Raw genomic sequence first — 6,010 nt, forward strand, 5'->3', positions numbered from 1 at the left:
AAGAGGATGGTGAAAGGGGGCTTGTATATCCAATACCAGGAGATTGCACTCTTTCGAGAGCCACGGGGATTTTGAGACTTGGCTATTAAGTTGAATTAAATTAAAATGATCTCTGAAGAGACAGGCTTAATAAAGAGGATAGAGTGAGCCACAGGAGTCTAGCTCATTCACATGGGACCAGAAGAAGGAAGCGAGGGAAATGAATTCTGCGGGCAGGCTGATGCTTCTGCTGAGTAGCCGTGTTGGCTGGTCAGAAAGCCCAGCTCAGCATCGCTCCCGGCTTCAGCAGGAGCTTGGAATCGGACGCCGGCCCGCCTGTTCTGCTGAGTTAGTGCACAGGGGGTCAAAGCAGCTAAAAGGGAGAGCAAAAAGCGCCAGTTGATGAAGAAAAGGTTGCGGTACATTTCTCAGGATTAAACAAAGGCAGTGTCTCAAAAAGAGCCTTGTTCTGCTCTTCCTGCTCCCAAGGAAAAGCTGCAGGAGGCAGACATAACAACAGAAATCACTAAGCATCGAAAATACTTTCTGCCTTTCCAAATGCGACAACAGTTTTGTCTCCATGGCCTATATTCAGTAATAGAAATTGTTTTGAGTAATAAATAAACTATGCATATCCATAATTTACTGCAAATGTTAGACTGCCAGGACAATGAGAAAGGATAACAGAACATGCCACCTGGTAATTTTTAATGTATTCTAAAATACATACAACTGTGTAAAGAACGGTAGTTTGTATAAGCGTAGATTTAATACAGTGTGCTACCTACAGTGGGAGCGTTTTAAGGCTGTATATACATTGAGCATTTTTTAGTAAAGAAGAGCTGATGCAATCTATGCCACTGACACATGTATGTACTCTTTCAATGTATGAATAAAATGTAGTTAATGAGACTAATAGTGGTGCGGGGTGTGTGTGGTAAAATATCCGCGCTGTGAAAATTCACACTGCCAGAGAGATGGACAAGGTGGGCAAACGAGTCCTTCTCCATTTATGATCGGGTTTGACTTCTGAAACCGTGGAGGAAGCCCTGCTCAGCGTAGTTAACCTCAGTTTCTGTGCCTGAGGTACCTCGGCCCTCCAAGGTGTTGCTGTTCCCTGGCTTTCCCCTTCACTCTTTCCTTACACCCCATCTAGTGTTAGCAAGTATGTAATGCAGCTATTACTACGATTTTCGGTTCGTATTGAACTCAGTTGTTTCCTTTCTTTCTTTTGTACCACGAAACCGAGAGATCTTAATTTTCAAAATAGTTTTCAAAAGATACTTAAGATACTTAAGCGGGTTTCTTACATGCAGAGTGGATAGGAACCAAGCCCTAAAATTAATCCCCAGACTTTCAGATCTTAGCTGTGGGGTCTCTTAAGATTTGTTAAATTTTACTGAATCATTGCCATTTACTCTGAAATTGCCGAAATAAGTATAAATCTATCAACAGTGAATACATTTTATTTAAAGCAATCCTTGAGCATTATCCACTGATCCTGCTGGTCACTAACGCGGGGAATAATTCTTTTTGTTTCCTCTTCTTTCTTCAGAAACAGCGCAATTCTCTGTAACTAATTATAGGCTTGTGCAATCAAAGACATGTCTGACATACCATAATGGGATGCAATTGCTCCGGGATCATTGCTTTCCTTTTGGGTATTCCACCTTTTTATGAGTCAGCAGCCCTTATGGTGTGGTTCACTGAAACTCCATCAAACATCAGCTTCAAATCAGCGCCATTGCCCCACCTGCCCTCCCCCGCTTTCTTTGCCCTTCCTAGATGAACATTTTTTTTCCACTCATTACCACCTTCTTCAAATCTTCCTCAGAAAGTTTCTATTCCTCCTTGAAAGTAACAGCGAGATACCAAGAGAACGGCATTCCCAAAGAGCAATGCGGGGATGGTCGCTCCTCTGCAAATCTCAAGGGGAAGAGAGAGTGGGGTCTTTCCAAAAGGTCAAGCCGAAGGCAGATGTGTAAGAAACAGCTGTAAGAGTCCCACTCACCCCAATTAAGTCCCATTCACTCCTGGCCCACAGACCTGAGCTGCTACCACTGCTCCCTCTTGGCAGCAATGCTCACAGCCAGGAATTACTGCAACTTTTGTTTCACACCCTAACCCAGAAAAAATGGAGCCGAGCTGCTAACACTGGGGCGTTTTTTTCCTAGTGTCTGGAAACCAGCCCCTTAACCCCTTTTGCGTTCCCCGTACAGTCCATCCTCCTTTTTGAGAAACTGCAGGCTAGATGATCTAATGAGCTTCAAAACTGACCTTCAAAATCTGACAAAACCAGCTGGCCACGTGCTGTTACATCCTCCACAAAATAAGAGCCTGATACTGTGAAAGCATTACAAATGACAGCTACAAAAAATTAATCCACCCTGCAGTACCACTTTCCCCATAAGCCATTGCCATTCTTGCTACAGAGCTGCGTGATGATTTGCGGAGGGGTTTTGCAAAATCTTGAATGGGAGGAAAGTTTCTGGAAGATGAAGTCCATGTTATGAAGCGCTAGGCAAATTCTGGTTTCTTTAGGTCTGAGCAGATGGTTTGGAGCCATCCACTTACATGTTGGGTAGCTGCATACATTGCAAGTTGGACGTGACAAAGCCACACACAGCAAAATCAAAGTCAGCCTGAACCTAAGATCATGACTCCCAGTGAAGAAAATGTTGAAAGGAAGCATCTGGAGTTGCACAGTGCCACCCTGGAATGATTCACAGAGGGGTATGATGCACTCCAACAGGCAAGCAAGGGAGATATATTTTTTACAATCTGTGGGTTGGGTTGAGAGAGATGATATGGGTCTTCATAAAATCATAGAATGGTTTGGGTTGGAAGGGACCTTTAAAAGTCATCTAGTCCAACCCCCCTGCAATGAGCAGGGACATCTTCAACTAGATCAGGTTGGTCAGAATTCCATCCAACCTGATCTTGAATGTTTCCAGGGATGAGGCACCTACCACCTCTCCAGTGTTTCACCACCCTCAGCATAAAAAATATCTTCCTTATATCTAGTCTACATCTTCCCTCTTTTAGTTTAAAACCATTCCCCCTTGTCCTATGGGAACAAGCCCTGCTAAAAAGTCTGTCCCCCTCTTTCTTATAAGACCCCTTTATGTATTGAAATGACACAATAAGGTGTCCCCAGAACCTTCTCTTCTTCAGGCTGAACAACCCCAACTGTCTCAGCCTGTCTTCGTAGGAGAGGTGTTCCAGCCCTCTGATCATTTTTGTGACCCTCCTCTGGAGGTCCATGTCTTTCCCGTGCTGATGGCCTCAGAGCTGGATGCAGCACTCCAGGTGGGGTCTCATGAGAGCGGATTAGAGGGGTAGAATCACCTCCCTTGATGCTTGTGATGCAGCCCAGGATACAGTTGGCCTTCTGGGCTGCAAGCAGCCATTGCCGGCTCATGTCCAGCTTTTCATCCATCAGTATCCCCAAGTCCTTCTCGGCAGGGTGCTCCCAATTCCTTCATCACCCAGCCTGTATTGATACCAGAGGTTGCCCTGACCCATGTGCAGGACCCTGCATTTGGCCTTGTTGAACCTCATGAAGTTCACATGGGCCCACTTCTGAAGTCTGTCCAGGTCCCTCTGGGTGGCATCCCATCCCTCCACCTTGTCAGCCACACGCTGAGATTGGTGGTGTCTGCAAACTTGCTGAGAGTGCACTCAATCCCACTGTCTTTGTCAGTGGTGAAGATATTGAACAGTACTGGTCCCAATATGGACGCCTGAGGGACACCACTTGTCACTGATCTCCATCTGGACATTGAGCCATGGACCACTACCCTCTGGATGCAACCATCCAACCAGACAGCCCATCCATCAAATCCATATATCTCCAGTTTGGAGAGGAGGATGTTGTGGGGCACTGTGTCAAAGGCCTTACACAGGTCTCTCTTGTTCACTGATGTAGTCACTCCATCAAAGAAGGCCACTAAGTTGGTCTTGAGAAGACCATGTTAGTCAGGTAGCCTAGATGGAATTTGGTGGAAAGCCAGGAAAGCAGGTGCCAGAAGTTTAATATAAGTAATATTGAAGTAGAGATTAGAAAACTAGAGATGGTGAGGCTGTAGACAAATGTTTAGTTACCTTGAGGGAAACAAATCACATTCTCTCAGCACAGAGATAAATTGATGCGAGATCAGGGAATCAGGGAGAACAAAAAATATGTTTCAAAGTAAAGGAAAGGAATAGGAGTGACAGCATATGAAGTGTGAGTTTACTTAATTGCTGTGTCGAGAAAGTGTCTAAGTGCCTTTCCAAGGTCACTCAGAGAATGCAATCCACATCATTTTCCTTTCCAGAGTCACCCTAGTTTATGCTTAATTAAACTATGCAAGCTCTGCACACTCTGGAAAATGCCCTTTTTATTACATTGTAGGCAATTTGCATTTCTGAAGGGCATTTAGGAACCATGACATCACCAGAATGAAGGGCTTGAGGTAGCGTTGCTCCCATTTTTATTCATTTGCAATTGTTGACTTTTATTCCAAAGTTCATTTCTATTTCCTGCTTGGACATTAGCACTGGATTGTACAAGAATGCTCATTTTCCAACTTCAATGGCCATTTCAGTTCTTCTGACTCAGCAGCCCCTTGGGGCTGACTCATCCTCCAGCTGCAGGTGTGCCCTGGCAATTAATTCTCCATTTTGGTCCCGTGAATGAAAGGCCAGCAGGTCAAGAAAGTACTCACCACCCACCGCTGGTGGGGTCAGTGCGGAGCCTGGGCCGGCACATGGAAGGAGAGAGCAGCGCTGCTCTCTGCATGTTGATTACTCGCTCTCTGCCATTTCTTTCTCTTCTGGTCTCGCCACTATGGTAAATGGTCTTACCAGAGTTTTACAGAAAGCAAAGTACCACTGAGGCCAGGATGGTGCAGATTTACTTGAGATGCTTCTGAGAGCAAGCTGGAAATAGAAAGGGGAAACAGAAGTTAAATCAGCAACCCTGGTTAATAGCATCTGCCTACTATTTGTTTGTAAACTCTGTAGCCCAGGGGTCTCCTTGAATCCCCAGCTTCTCCTGGTTCCTGCTGACAGCATTTTCCAACTCTGCTTTGTACCATTAGCATCTGGGGAGAAAACTGCAGGCCTTTCATTTCGGAGGAAGGCTCATTACAATTATCTGTGCCTCTGTCACCTCGGGATCTGATTACGGTGCCTGGGTTGCACCTTGAAATCGTTACAGTTAAGACTTAATGAAGTGAGTAACTATGGAGTCCTGCAGTTACTCCCCACCAACTTATTGCATCTGCCTCTATCACAGGAATAGCTACCACCTGATTTTTACGATTTTTAAAAGGTGAAACCTCATATTTGGAGTTTGTCCTATAAAATCCTACGCAGCTGGGACTGTGAGAGCCTGGGCAGCTCTTCTTCCCTGTCACAACACAGGCTGGATGAGCTTGGAGCACACTGCTGGCTGAAAATGGGTGCAGGTAGGAGTTAAAAAACCCACATTCACTGCTTTTTGGGCTGGGAAAACAGTAAAGAAACCCTGGGTGGCAACTGTGTGGGGAGGGCTGTGCTTGCATCCATGCTGAATCTCGGTCCCGCTCCATGCAGCGGTGCAGACAGAGGGGTGTAGGCAGCCCCCTCCAGCCCTGCGGGAGCTCCACGGCTCCCACATGCTTTGTCCCAGTGTGCATTAAGGATGCGCCTGACCTAAGCCAAGGAAATAAAGTGAAATACAAAACTAACTGGGACTTTAATGCCTTCTTGCCACTTTTGGCTTGAAATGGAGTGTACACGCATGCAGACGCACTTCCCGATCCAGTGCTGCCCCGCTAGTAACAAATAGTGATGGGTTCCTTTGCTTTTTCTCGAATACGGATCAAGACAGATTTGGGGGTAAAATGGAAGGTAATAGAGAGTTTATCTCCTTTCAATTTTCTTTCTTTCCCCTTTGCCCCCAATTTATTTGCCTCTGTCTTCCTAATCGCTGGGAGATTATTCTGTCTGAATCATCAGGTTTGAAGAACTGTATGCCATTTCCCCTTAAATGACAGCTGAGATA

This window comes from Rissa tridactyla, chromosome 5 (assembly GCF_028500815.1).
Source record: "Rissa tridactyla isolate bRisTri1 chromosome 5, bRisTri1.patW.cur.20221130, whole genome shotgun sequence".
Classification (NCBI taxonomy): domain Eukaryota; kingdom Metazoa; phylum Chordata; class Aves; order Charadriiformes; family Laridae; genus Rissa; species Rissa tridactyla.